Source organism: Diabrotica virgifera, chromosome 2 (genome assembly GCF_917563875.1).
Source record: "Diabrotica virgifera virgifera chromosome 2, PGI_DIABVI_V3a".
Lineage (NCBI taxonomy): Eukaryota > Metazoa > Arthropoda > Insecta > Coleoptera > Chrysomelidae > Diabrotica > Diabrotica virgifera.
The window spans coordinates 263,388,951-263,404,759 of NC_065444.1; the positions used below are offsets into that span (position 1 = coordinate 263,388,951).

Below are 15,809 nucleotides of genomic sequence, written 5' to 3' on the forward strand. Positions count from 1 at the left end.
TTCACAGTCATTTGTTTCGAGCTTCTGTCATATGTCTTATAATCCGTGTATATTAATATTATGCACAGATTATACAACATCATATGACAGAAGCTCGAAACAAATGACAATCGATGAAAAGCCCTATGGCAAGGAGGAGGGCTATTTACAGGTTGTCTTGTCCGACGGTGGTGGGGAGACTTATATTTTTGACTTTACGTCACAAGAGTTTACATTCCCATATTTTTAAATTATTTTCGATCATTGAATGTGTGTTATTGTGTATATATGTGTATTATTTGTGTTATTATGAAATAATAAGACAAATAGTACACATTTTATCTTATACCGGGTAGTGAATCGTAAAAAGGGCCATAAGAAACTCAATGTAATATTCTGAATTGTTGAATTCCTGTTTCCCTAATTATTTTACATCAAAAGTCATAAGAGAATACTTGTAGAGAATTAAAATCTGTATTAAAATCAAAAGTTAAAATTGTTCTACGATTTAAATGCATTCCAAAATTTTGAAAAATATGATACATTTGCCACAATAGGTATGCGTGTAAAAGTAAGGCCACACGTTACTATTTAACTGACAGTGCTCATACCATTGACTTAATAAAAAAATCTTTATTATTAATCCTTTCTCCGCAATAGGGCTTTTCATTCACAGTCATTTGTTTCGAGCTTCTGTCACATGTCGTATAATCCGTGTATATTAATATTATACACAGATTATACAACATATGACAGAAGCTCGAAACAAATGACAATCGATGAAAAGCCCTATTGGGGGTATCTTATCAACTGTATTGTTTTTAAACAATAGATGATAAAATAAAAATATTGACAGTTCAAAAATGTGAACATTATTGCATTGTGTGTGGCCTAAGTTTGGGCTGAAAACTAAAATGTATTACATTTTTACAAAATTTTGGAATATGTTTAATTACGTAGACCAATTTTAACAGTTATTTCCAATACAGATTTCAATCCTCTTCAAATAGTTTCTAATGTCTTTTGATGTAAAATAATTATTAGGGAAGCTGGAATTCAACAGTTCAGGAATTTTACATTGAGTTAATGCAAAACTTTGACGCATGTCAAAATTCTCAATGTGTTTTAATTGTATTCATTTTTTTCGAATCCTGAGAAAACTAATAAACATTTTTGAAAAATTTAAACTCAGAATGAAAGACATTATTACCGAGGGCTGAAAGTCCCTGAAAACTTCTATAATGTTTATTTTAATAAGTTACAGGGCTGAAAATAAAAGAGAAATGTGATATTTAATTGCAAATATTTTATTCAATAGAATCTGCTTGTTTATTCTAAGGGGCTTCCGCCCTCGGTAATAATGTAATCTGCATCCTGCGTTTAAATTTTTCTAAAATACTTGTTTTTCTCAGGATTCGAAAAAAATCATATTACGATTCAAATGACAGTAAACTCTCGTGACGTAATCTCACCCTTAATGTTCATTGGTTAGTCGATTTAGGCAACCGTAGTAATGTCTAAGAACCGTGATTTACAATATTTATGGATGAAATAAAGTCATTTTCAAAATAAGTGAAAGAACTATTCATCGGACTTAGAGATTTCCAAAATTAGAAATCTCAGAATGAGGATTTGCATAATAATCCTAACATTCCTAACCGAAACTAAGAAACAACGGTGCTACTTCGGTATGCGGTCTACGGCAGAGTTTCTAGTTTGGTATGCGGTCTACCGTCTGATATGCGATCTACGGCAGTTTAGCTGATTCGGCATGCGGTCTACGTACAAAAACAAATTAGAGAAACTATTACAAACTTTTTATTTATTATTTATATTTATACTTTACTTTACTTGTCATACTTGTGCTTTACTTCACACTTCACGTGTTATTCTGTCTAAATCCCAAACCGAGGATTAGCGGCGTGTAATTTGGGTTGCCTATATAAACTTGAATCAACGAAATGGGCCTTGAGTGTTAATTTAAAACGCTGAAAAGACCCTTTTTTTTATTTCTCTATGAAAAGACCGTTTAGTGATAATAAAAAGGGTGGGTTGTGATTGCGCGCAGCGGTCAAATACCTCCTGCCCTGCGGTTCTCTCACTCTAATACCCGTAAGTTGGGTTTGGACCGAAGGGTTAGGTCTTCCTCCTTTCAGGCAAAAACCGATATTTACTGCGGTTGCATGATATTTAATATTAAAATAGTATTGGATGTGGTACAATGTAGACTCTTTGTATAATTACCAATTGAACAGTGAAGCTGTTAGTAATAATAAAATAGTAATGTTTGTAATAGTTTCTCTAATTTGTTTTTGTACGTAGACCGCATGCCGAATCAGCTAAATTGCCGTAGACCACATATTAGACGGTAGACCGCATACCGAAGTGGCACCGAAACAACTACCTACCTACTTATAAACGAATCTGGATAACTGAGATTGGACAGCATTAACATCATATTTAATGGTAAACAAAAATCAGAAATAAATTACAGAATAGATAATATACTAAAATTATACAATACTGTAAACAAAGCTTTAATAAATTTAAAAAAAAACGAATCGAAAATTGGGATAAACCGTAATCGTACCCCCTCCTAACTGCCAAAGTGTCATGGCCGCCGTCGGGACCTATTGTGCTGACATTTACAATGTTTACATATAGAAAAGTTTGTTTTTTTCTGCTTATAATGCCGTTTTCTAAAGATAGTAGTGAACAAAATCGATTTGCTAACAATATTTAATATATTTTAAATGTGCTAAAATTGGATTCAACAGCAAAAGTCGCATAAATAACATATAAATAACGAATTTGTTTACCTATTACAAATGGGGTTATGTGGTTGTAACTGTTTATTTTGGGAATAAAATGAAAATGATCAATTAAACGACTGGAAAACTGTAAGTATTACAATTAAAACATGTTTATCCTATCATAAGAGTTCACTTCATTTTAAGAAAGCTAATTATTATTATACAATAGACATTTATAAACTGCCATGTACTTTTAAGGTTACTTTTGATCTGTTTTCAAAGCTTATGATTAAATGTTACCTCTTTATTAATTAGATTTGCCAACAAAAGATGCATGGTTAAGGCCAAATGCAATTCCTTTGCTAAAGTCAAAAAAAAAGTACCAATACAGTTTAAAAAATTATTTTAAAAAGGTCTCTCAAAAGACATGAAAATATACAACAACTCAAAAAACTAGAGAATGTAAAGAAAGCCAGGTTATTGGAAATGGAATTCCTGTTTAATTGAAAGCCAGTAAACTATCCAAGACTTTTCAGAATCAAATGTGTCAACTTGTAAAACGATTCTTCTGACATTTTTAGTAAAAACCAGATTATCCTCAAGAAAAATTCTGTTTTAAGTGAAACTCAAAGTCATATATATAAATATAATTTTGTGAATGTGTCATCTTTGAATGAAACAAATTTTTTACCTAAACAAATAAATGTTTGGATCTAATTAAAAACAATGCTGAATCAAGTACAGTAGAAATACAATCCTTTGAACTTCTAAATGTGATTGTTAAAAGTGTCGAGATAGCTACTGCATAGGGATTCGAAAGGGATAGACTTGTTATGAACGCACTTGATCATGTACTTCTTACTGTTATAAAGTTGAAACAAAACTTATTTTATGCTTTTTTATCAGTCACTTTTAATTGTGTATCAACTTTACGTGGTACATCGTGCAAAAATTGCTAAAATGCAAACATTATATTTATTTTCTGTGTTACATTGGATACTATGATTGAATGTCTTCCTCTTTTAGATAGTGAAGTGAAGAACATCTTGAAGTTCCAATGATGTTTCAAGATGATATAAATCAAAATAATGGTTGTATGTTAGAAGGACAGAGAATACGAAGAAATGTTATTGCTGCATACTTAGTGTAGTGAAATACAAACTTCAAACATTATAATATATTTTTTTATTTCAAACATTTCATATGATTATGAAAGAACATCTTCCTCTTTAAAACAATGAAGAAGTGAAAAACATAATAAAGTTCCAACGAAAATGATTCCAGATGAGGAAAATCGAAATAATGGTTGTATGTTACGTGTATAGAGAATACGAAGAAATGTTATTGCTGCAAACTTAGTGTAGTGAATTAAAAACTTATTGTCAAATACAAATCAATTTATTTCATACTTTTATAATATATAGTGGTACAATTTTATATGTGTTCAAATAAAAATATTAATAAATAAAATGCAATAAACACAAATCATGTATATCTTACAATGAATTACAAAATCAAAAATTAATTACAAAAATATCAAAATAAATCTAAAATATTAAAAAGTAACCCATAATTTTTATAGTACCTTCATACTTTGGTTGGTACTCTAATAATTTGGAAATCCATTAAAGTTTGTAGATGGAAATTGCAGGTATCTAAAAAATATATAAAGTAACTCAACAATCTCTTTTCAATTAGGGTTGCAGTTGATAAAGATGAATGACCCTTGCTCGAGAAATCAAATGTATCTAAAAAAAAATTAAGTAACAGCTTTCTAACAAAACAATCTTAAGGCTGTAGGACACTATGCATTTTCTTGTATCATTTCTAATATCGTTTCTGATATCGTTTCTTGTATACATTTTCTTGTATCATTTCTTGTACGTACATTTGTGCCCTGTATGACACTATGCAAGTTCTTGTATCGAAAACTGTATGAAATTTGGCACGTGATTGGTCGAAATTTTGTTTGTCACCCTGTCACGTTACATTGGTATGGTACTTATGGTAGTACTGTGTCTACAGCTGATTTTAAGGATTTTATAAAATTTATAAACTTTTAAAAACAAATATTTTAATGTTATAATAACTAGAATTTTTACGTTGACTGTTGATTATTTGTGTTTTTTATTTTGTTTTGATATTTGTGCTAAAATATTTGCATTATAATTATCTTCAGTTTGATCCAAATTGGAACTATTGTATTTTCCTCTATTAAAAAATTATGCAATATGAAACCCAAAGTTATTCTAAATATATGGTTATTAGTAGAACAGTAGTCCATACCAAACGGTATATTAAGTATCAATAAAATATTTATAAATAATACCTACAAAACACAAATAAATTCATCAAGACATAAATCATATGATCTCATTTTCAGCCGCCATTATGACATTTAGAAGTTTTACCAGCAGGTTTTACGTTTTTGCTCTTTGCGCAGAAATTGTCGCAGTTATTGTACAAGAATCTGTGCCTGACACAAATTCTTGTATCGTTTCTGATATCGTTTCTTGTATCTGTGTATGACACTATACATTTTTTTGACATATCAGAAACGATATTAGAAATGATACAAGAAAATGCATAGTGTCATACAGCCTTTAGCACTAAACGGAAACAAAGATACTGGTAAGTATTAAAACATTTTTTGAAAAATCTTTCTGAAAGTGAAAATAAAGACTACTCTCTATGGGAACAACTAAAACTGGGTATGCTTTACAAAAAAATGTATCCAGAACAAACTTCTTCTCTATAAGGCAATACTACTACAAGTTTGGATGTACAGGATTTAATTCTGGGGAACTGCCAGTAACACAAATATGCAAAGACTACAAAGATTCCAATCCAAAGTCTTTCATGATGTCCGATTTTTTTAGTACCACTACCAAATATCACGCTAAACTTAAAATTCTTACAATGAAGATAGCTAAAGCTTGAGTACACATAGATAGATCCAACCAAATAAATAAAAACAATTAATGTATGTAAAATGTATGTTAGTCTTCTTCCACTTGCAGAAGATATTTTCAGTTGTTTGTGCCACTGTGAACTTAAGATCTCTAATATTAACCGATGATAAATTTATGAAAACTGATTTTAAATATTAAAAACTTTCAGAGATATTTCAATTTTCGAAACATCTTATAAGAGTGAAAAATATTCAGAGACACCTTACAGCCATAAACCAGTAAAACTAAAATATTTAATGTTTTTGTATAAATTAATATTAATATTTATGAACTTTTTAAATATATCTTTAAAAATTTTATGATAAAATGTTTTTGAGTAAAGGCAAGATTTTTTTTGTATGGTAATAGAAAAGATTAATATTTGAAATCATATACAGCATCACATTTTATAAATTATAATCTTTTTATTATAAAAATAGTAATACAGTGTGTCTACGGATGGGGTGCCCAAGAGGAAAAACTTTTTTATTTTCAATTTTAGCGAAAAATGTCATTCTTGATAAAAAGTTTTGCTTGTTCTAAAACCCCATAAAATGAACTAAAATTCAAGTTTTTCAAATCCTGCTTATTTTTATAGCCAATTTTATGTAAATCCCTATAAATTTTTGCACTAAGTTCGAAATTGTAACAATAATAACTTGGGAGAACAACCCTTTCACTTCTCTGGATTACGAAGCCAGACTTTGTCGTTCTCCTTGAATCATCCAATTATTTATTAATTAAATAATTATTAATACAACAATTTTAATAATGAAATTTATCACAAGATAAATTCTTTATTGATAGCTTAACATTGTCAAAAAAATTGACCATTCGCAAATTATTTATCGAAATTGATAGTTACTAAGCTACATTGTGGCTTGGCAACACTAGATTATTGTTAAGATTTCAAACTTAGTGCAAAAATTTACATAAAATAGGGATTTGCATAAAATTGGCTACAAAATTAAGCAGGATTTAAAAAACTTGAATTTTATTTCGTTTTATGGGGTTTTAGAACAAGCAAAACTTTTTATCAATAATGACATTTTTCGCTAAAATTGAAAATAAAAAAGTTTTTCCTCTTGGGCACCCCAACCGTGGACACACTGTATATAATTATAATACTAAAATCACAATAAAGATGCACTAGAAAGAAACAAACACAAGACATGATGAATGTTATGAGGAGCACTCACAAATCATGATTTACAAAGTTTATACATTGTAAATCATGATTCGGGAGTGCTATTTGTATCATTCAACATGTCTTGGGTTGTTTATTTCTGGTGCATCTTTATTGTCAGTTTAGTATAAGAGAATTACAAGTTTTATGTTAAATCTTCTGAATCAAATTTTTGTTAGGTATCATGTCACTCTTACTAATTTTATCCCATAAACACTTTGAAATAATACATTTTTTAGTTCCATGACTGTTATCAATTGTTGGATATCATATATTGGCTACCATATTCGCTATTGTGGCTTTATTGACAGCAGCTCTAACTAATGATGATGGAGTCGATTTTCCATACTATGGTCTTAGATTGTTCAGCTATGATTGTGAGATTCTACCAGAACCACATTTACCTTGGATCTTTCTCTGAATTATCAAATGCAAAAGTTTATATTTTTTAGGGTGTTTCATACCTAAGTATTATTGACCTAAGTATTCCAGCTTGTGTCTCTTTAGTCAAATGGAAATTATTATATGAAACTCTACAAGAACACATTCATATTATAATCAATTAAGTATATTAATTTTAATCACAAATGTTTATTGGTTGAGAGAGTGACTTTTTTACTTATGCTCAATCAAATATTTTTACTATTTTCTGTTAGTTTTTTAATAGTTATTTATGATATAAATGTTAAAAGTACACATTTAAGGCACGCATGTGAAAGTCTGCAATTCACATGAGTGCCTTAAAAATGTACTTTTTAACACACATATCATACAATATTTTTTCTGCAAACGTAATTACAGAATAATATCTACAAAAACTTTTTTCTACAACCGTGTTAAAAATTCAATTTTTAGCACTCCATAAGAGCATTAAAAATGCTACTTTAAGGCACAAGTGCTTTAAAATTTTTATGGCACTGCAATTCGTATTGACCGTATAGACAATTTTGATGTAATGTCACAAAAATATAAAAATGGAATGTCAGTCAAGTTCAAGTAAAAGTTTTTGTAGATATTGTCCTGTAATTACGTTTGTAGAAAAAATATTGTATGATATGCGTGTTAAAAAGTACATTTTTAAGGCAAACTTTCACATGCGTGCCTTAAACGTGTACTTTTAACACTTATATCATAAATAACTACCTATTACTTGAACTGACATTCCTTTTTTATATTTTTTTGACATTACATCAAAATTGCCTATACAGTCTATATACAGTAGCGTTTTTAACGCTTGTATAGAGTGCTGAAAGTTGCATTTTAACACGGTTGTAGAAAAAATAAATTTTATGTATATTTTATCTAAAAAAGTATTTAAGCACTTAAATATTTTTTCAAAAATAGAATATTTTTATGAACTTCTTTAATTCTTTTTTATTTTAACTTTAATGCAATCTGTTATCATTATAACAATATGACAGATATAAAAAATGACACAGTGGGAACTACACTCAGGGGTGAGAACTCTTTACATATTTATATTAATTTAGTCTACATTTACCATATTTCTGACTTTTTTACAAATTAGTAACTACTATCTACTTCCCAGTGGTGTAGAGATCTGTAACTTTTCTTAACCCTCTAGTGCCCTAGTTTGCCTCAAGGCGGACCATAATAAAAATTTCCATCCTTACTATTTAAGTATTTTATAGCTGCAATACCGAAACCAGCCTCTGGACTAGATCAGATAAGCATCCAGCTTTTAAAAGTTTGGGTGATCAGACAGATTTTTACCCTATAATTTTCAGTTTAGCATGATATTTGGTAGTGGTACTAAAAACATCGGACATCATAAAAGACTTCGGATTAGAATCTTAATAGTTTTTGCATATTTGTATTACTGGCAGTTCCCCAGATTTAAATCCTGTACATCCAGACTTGTCGTAGTATTGCCTTATAGAGAAGAAATTTGTTCTGGATACATTTTTTTGTAAAGCATGCCCAGTTTTAGTTGTTCCCATAGAGAGTAGTCTTTATTTTCACTTTCAGAAAGATTTTTCAAAAAATGTTTTAATACTTACCAGTATCTTTGTTTCCGTTTAGTGCTAAGATTGTTTTGTTAGAAAGCTGTTACTTAATTTTTTTTATATACATTTGATTTCCCGAGCAAGGGTCATCTTTATCAACTGCTACCCTAATTAAAAAGAGATTGTTGAGTTACTTTATATTATTATATTTTTTAGATACCTGCAATTTCCATCTACAAACTTTAATGGATCTCCAAATTATTAGAGTACCAACCAAAGTATGTAGGTACTATAAAAATTATATGTAACTTTTTAATATTTTAGATTTATTTTGATATTTTTGTAATTAATTTTTGATTTTGTAATTCATTGTAAGATATACATGATTTGTGTTTATTGTATTTTATTTATTAATATTTTTATTTGAACACATATAAAATTATATCACTATATATTATAAAAGTATGAAATAAATTGATTTGTATTTGACAATAAGTTTTTAATTCACTACACTAAGTTTGCAGCAATAACATTTCTTCGTATTCTCTATACACGTAACATACAACCATTATTTCGATTTTCCTCATCTGGAATCATTTTCGTTGGAACTTTATTATGTTCTTCACTTCTTCATTGTTTTAAAAAGAAAGATGTTCTTTCATAATCATATGAAATGTTTGAAATCAAAAAATATATTATAATGTTTGAAGTTTGTATTTCACTACACTAAATATGCAGCAATAACATTTCTTCATATTCTCTGTCCTTCTAACATACAATTATTTCGATTTACCTCATCTTGAAACATCATTGGAACTTCAAGATGTTCTTCACTTCACTATCTAAAAGAGGAAGACATTCAATCATACTATCCAATGTAACAGAAAATAAATATAATGTTTGCATTTTTAGCAATTTTTGCACGATGTACCACGTAAAGTTGATACACCATTAAAAGTGACTGATAAAAAAGCATAAAATAAGTTTTGTTTCAACTTTATAACAGTAAGAAGTACATGATCAAGTGCATTCATAACAAGTCTATCCCTTTCGAATCCCTATGCACTAGCTATTTCGACACTTTCAACAATCACATTTAGAAGTTCAAAGGATTGTATTTCTGTAACTGTACTTGATTCAGCATTGTTTTTAATTAGATCCATACATTTAATTGTTTAGGTAAAAAAATTGTTTCATTCAAAGATGACACATTCACAAATATGACTTTGAGTCTCACTTAAACAGAATTTTTCTTGAGGATAATCTGGTTTTTACTAAAAATGTCAGAAGAATCGTTTTTACAAGTTGACACATTTGATTCTGAAAAGTCTTGGATAGTTTACTGGCTTTCAATTAAACAGGAATTCCATTTCCAATAACCTGGCTTTCTTTACATTCTCTAGTTTTTTGAGTTGTTGTATATTTTCATGTCTTTTGAGAGACCTTTTTAAAATAATTTTTTTAACTGTATTGGTACTTTTTTTATGACTTTAGCAAAGGAATTGCATTTGGCCTTAATCATGCATCTTTTGTTGGCAAATCTAATTAATAAAGAGGTAACATTTAATCATAAGCTTTGAAAACCGATCAAAAGTAACCTTAAAAGTACATGGCAGTTTATAAATGTCTATTGTATAATAATAATTAGCTTTCTTAAAATGAAGTGAACTCTTTTGATAGGATAAACATGTTTTAATTGTAATACTTACAGTTTTCCAGTCGTTTAATTGATCATTTTCATTTTATTCCCAAAATAAACAGTTACAACCACATAACCCCATTTGTAATAGGTGAACAAATTCGTTATTTATATGTTATTTATGCGACTTTTGCTGTTGAATCCAATTTTAGCACATTTAAAATATATTAAATATTGTTAGCAAATCGATTTTGTTCACTAATATCTTTAGAAAACGGCATTATAAGCAGAAAAAAAACAAACTTTTCTATATGTAAACATTGTAAATGTCAGCACAATAGGTCCCGACGGCGGCCATGACACTTTGGCAGTTAGGAGGGGGTACGATTACGGTTTATCCCAAGGTTATGAGATGTTAGCACCTCATTGATCGAATTTCGTAAAAATAATTATACCATCCTTTTGCTCACGGTTTGTACAGCAATGATCACTAGGTTTCAGATTTTGATCACCTGTAGTGTATTTTTTATTAAGGGTTGAAAATTCAAGGACGAAAAAAAAGATGTTGGCACCTCATTGATCGAAATCTTTAAAACAAATGACTGTATTCGATAGGAAATAAAGCGCTGAGCAATGATCACCTATTTTGAACATTGATCAGGCTTTTTTTGCACTGAAAATAATTATTAAAGTTGCAATAACATTACCACGCACGCGCAGTCCATTAAAAATTTTATATCTAACAGGAGCCCAGTTCTTTAGCGCGGTAAAAATTTTAAACCTACTGTGAAATCAGTGCCTTCCCGAGTTTTGCTAAATTACTATGTTACGGCTAGTATTTCTGAAATATATCTATACCATCTGAAAGTTAACAAAGTGCTCACGAAAGGACACACATTTCCAGGGTTTAGTCATTAGCAGATAATTTTGTATTAATTATTTGAAAAATTTTCAAGGACAGTCACTCTTCAATCTCATCAAAATTCTTGCAAGCTTTTTACTCTTAGAACGAATCTTTTTCTTACAGTGTTGCGCGATTTTGAATAAGTAATAAATTATAAGTTCTGACCTAGAAAACTCAGAATTGATTTTTACATTATAATCACACAAAGCGGTTATAGTTAAATTTGTTGCTATCTAGAGAATGTAAAGATTATTCGTGATAATAAGAATTGTAATATATTTCTTTGTTGTGGATATTAGGACTAATATAATCCAAGGAGACTAAGTCAGATCACACTATTGGCAACTGAGCATCTTAAAACATATGTCTTATTATATGCATTGTTGTCAGGTCTAAAAGTTACTTTTTCTCTTAGAGTTTTTTATACCTACCTAATAATACTATTATAACTATTATATTATATTATATTATATTATATTATATTATATTATATTATAATAATTATACTATCATTTTTTAAAAAGGAATTTCTTTTTTTAAGCAATGATACTATTATATAAAACTGGTGATTTTTTCCTTCGCCATGCGACGGGGGATACAATCAATTGCCCTGTACAGTCGCTGCACTCAATTTTTTTCTGGCATCCTCTAATTTTATTTGACAACCAACGTTTTCTGACTCGTACTTTTTTTTTTATTTTATAACTATGAGAAAGACTGGATTGATTTGGCTAATTTTGATTTTGAAATATTTTTAAAAGTCGTGTTCTCACCATAGATATAATAACACAATAGATTAGGCCAGGTCCGAAAAATAGCCTAACGCGGAGAAGTTCGGGTCGGTGGTCTATTTATCTCTCTTTACCGGCGCTTAGCTTTCTCTCTCTAGCATATGATGGCTGCCGCCTCTGTGTCACTGTCGTTCCATTAAACCCACCTCTTGGTAGATACGCTCACACTCGCACGACAGACAAATATAGCTAGACTACTGTACTTAACCCGCGAGTAGTCGCACCGTTAGATAGAATCTCACATTATATCCTTTTTCGCGATAATTAACTTGATGAAAAATTTTGCAATTTTGAAAAAATTTCGTAAGTGCCTCGAGGAAGGGTGTAGTAATACGTAGGACTTTTTTTATTTTTTTTCTTCTTCTTCTTTTTGTGGAAATTATGGCTATGGGGACAGCCAATTAGCTTTAATAATTGTTATAAATAATATTTTTATTATCTGGACCAGAATAATATTTCATTGTTTATATAATATAATAGGTACAATAAAAAGTATTTTTCAACATTTACTCTGCGATAAAGTTTAAAATTCAAAACCCTCCAGTGATTGACAGACTCCTAAGCCTAAAAAGACTGGCCAGAAGACCAAGCTGCTAGGTCAATTCCAGAGAGTCGTCAATCGTCAATGGACGACACCTGCCACAAGCCAAGAACTTATACCATATAATTACGGGTGATTCCATTTCAAATCACTCAATTTTGGATCAAAAAAACTTTTGGATCTCCGATTTGTCTGAAAATTTGTATATATATAGCATCTGAGAGATGTAGAAATAAAACATTTAAGGTCGAATTGTCTTCTTCTTCTTTTCTCAAATTGTTATTTTAAGCGATTTTATAGTGATTTTGTATTTATTTAAACAAATTTGCATTTTCTATCGTAAAGTATCAATGAAAAACATACTATTTTAATACAAGGGACTCAAAAATGTCATTTATGTGGCATTATAGGTATAGGTAACAAGTTATTTGGATTCAAAACAGGTTTTTGATCAAATTTTATAGTGTAGAAAACGTGAAAATACCGTCATTTTCCTTCATTTCCAAAATATGTACATCATAATCGATTTGGCTGAAAATTTGCCCACAGATAGCCAAAACATAGGACTTTAAGTGGTTAGAAGGATTTGAATTATATTACAATAGTAAAAAAGTTACATGCAATATCATGGTCAAAAATATAGGCGGTTACTGTAAGTATAATTAACTCAGAAAATATCGACCTCACGACAAAAATTTTTAAAAAGAAATTGTAATAATTGTAAATACGATTTATTTTTAACAATTTCAGTTTCTACCATTTTTGTGGAAAAGTTAAAAATGGCGGAGATATTGTACAAAAACGGTTCTCCTTTAAAATCAAGATGGTGGCTAACGTAACGGAGGAATTCATTCGCGATTTTAAATTTAGACTACTTTTGACCCCCCTAAAGATAAGAAAAATAAAATTTTGAGAAGCTCGGCATGCAAGGTCAAATGCTATCCCGACTGGACTAATTATACTTTTGAGTATTTTGAGTTTGTATTGTAATGTAATTCAATGCTCCTCCTAGCGGCGCCGCTTGGTACACTTCGCGTCATATAAAACTGGTACACTTTTTTTCCCAATGTAAACCTGTGTTCAGACTGACAATTATTGTTCGTGAATCACTTCGTTGTTGCCATCACAGATAACGCAATTGCACTAAATCTAAATACAAAAAAATAACGTTTAAAATGTATATTTCGAATAATTGTAATACATATATTTAAATTACACACTTGTTCACTGTAAAAGTTATTCATTTTGTATTAATTTCAAATTAAATTTTTCATTTTTCCAGTGTGTTTTATGTATTCTACACAACTTAATGCAGTTTTGTCCTACAATTTACGAGAAACCAATCACACCTCTCGATTTGACATTAAACATAATAATTTAAAGTCATGCCAAGATTTATTATCTATCATTATTTTTGAATTGAAATATTTTTATAAATTATAATAAAAACCGAATCAATGTATGGATACTTAATTTAGATGACGGAAAATTACAATTGTTTTAGTTTTTAGTGTATTAAAAAATGCGGTCTGTCGCACAGCCCCGTTTTTACCTAGTTTGATATAATATTTTCGTTGAACTGGCAACTTTGCCCTAGAAATTGGAATGACACTTGTGATAAGATCAACTTACACAACTTGAAAAACACGATTTTCGGTTATAAGAGTTGTACCAGTTTTTTTTGACGCGAAGTGTACTATCGTATCTCGGTTAACAGAATCCTGACTCTTGGTCGAAATTTATTTTTATTCATTTTGTCATTCCCCGTTAGAGGATAGTCTAACCACACTCTGCTGCAGATATTTTAATATATGCAGTTCTTCTTCGTTTCGAGTTGATTCAGTTCAGTCTACTTGCATAGCCTCTTTGATAAGGGGTAGAGACCCCGAAACACGGTGTCAGAGGATGGCAAGAGACTCGAATTGAATCAAAACGAAAACGATTATTTTCTTTTCTAATTCAAATCATTCTAACCACTTAAAGTCTATCTGTGGGCATATTTTCAGCCAAATCGATTATAATGTATTTTGGGAATGGAGGAAAATGTAAAAATAGTTATTTATGATATAAGTGTTAAAAGTACACGTTTAAGGCACGCATGTGAAAGTTTTCAGAATGAGCGAAGCGAGTTCTGCAATTCACATGAGTGCCTTAAAAATGTACTTTTTAACACGCATATCATACAATATTTTTTCTACAAACGTAATTACAGGACAATATCCACAAAAACTTTTACTTGAACTTGACTGACATTCCATTTTTATATTTTTTTGACATTACATCAAAATTGCCTATACGGTCAATACGAACTGCAGTGCCATACAAATTTTAAAGCACTAGTGCCTTAAAGTGGCATAACGATCGTATGGAGTGCTAAAAATTGCATTTTTAACACGGTTGTAGAAAAACGATATTTAAACGTTTTATACACTATAAAATTTGATCAAAAACTGATTTTCCATCAAAATAACTTGTTATAATGCCATATAATGATATTTTTGAGTCCCTTCTACTAAAATATATTTTTTTTCATTGATACTTTACGATGTAAAATGCAAATTTGTTTAAATAAACACCAAATCATGTAAAATCGCATAAAATGACATTTTGAGAAAAAAAAAGAATAAGACATTTGACCTTAAATACTTATTTTGTATTTGCTGTCTTTTTCTATAACAAAAGTTTGTTATTTATAGAAAAAGACAGCAAATACAAAATAAGTGATTGATGTGATCGTTCATGGGGATTTTCATTCAGTCATTTGTTTCGAGCTTCTGTCATGTGTCACATAATATTAATATATCTACGTCATACGTTATTGGTATTGCCAATGATACAAACCAAAGACGTATGACGTAGATATATTAATATTATGTGACACATGACAGAAGCTCGAAACAAATGACAATCGATGAAAAGCCTGTTTCTACTTTTTTTACATATTACACAGCAATTTTTTTGTATGTTTGTTAAAGACAAGTTACATTTTCCTACTATTCTTTGTATGTACTGGTGGCCGGTGGGAGGGGTTTTAACACCCAAACCACCCCCTGGGTGCGCCACTGGTGCCATTAGTATGAGATGAGTAACAGCCATAA

The 15,809-nt window shown here is 29.8% G+C and overlaps 2 long non-coding RNA genes across 2 annotated transcripts; one reads left to right on the top strand and one right to left on the bottom strand.

Moving 5' to 3' along the window:
- The first annotated feature begins 2,549 nt into the window (after nucleotides 1–2,549).
- LOC126880614 (uncharacterized) lies at nucleotides 2,550–3,908 on the top strand. Its single transcript, XR_007696652.1, has 2 exons — nucleotides 2,550–2,879; nucleotides 3,759–3,908. It is a non-coding gene; the product is annotated as an uncharacterized LOC126880614 (long non-coding RNA).
- An 8,673-nt stretch (nucleotides 3,909–12,581) lies between these two features.
- On the bottom strand, nucleotides 12,582–15,809 carry LOC126880615 (uncharacterized). Its single transcript, XR_007696653.1, has 2 exons — nucleotides 15,696–15,809; nucleotides 12,582–12,903 (listed from the first exon to the last, which is right to left on the bottom strand). It is a non-coding gene; the product is annotated as an uncharacterized LOC126880615 (long non-coding RNA).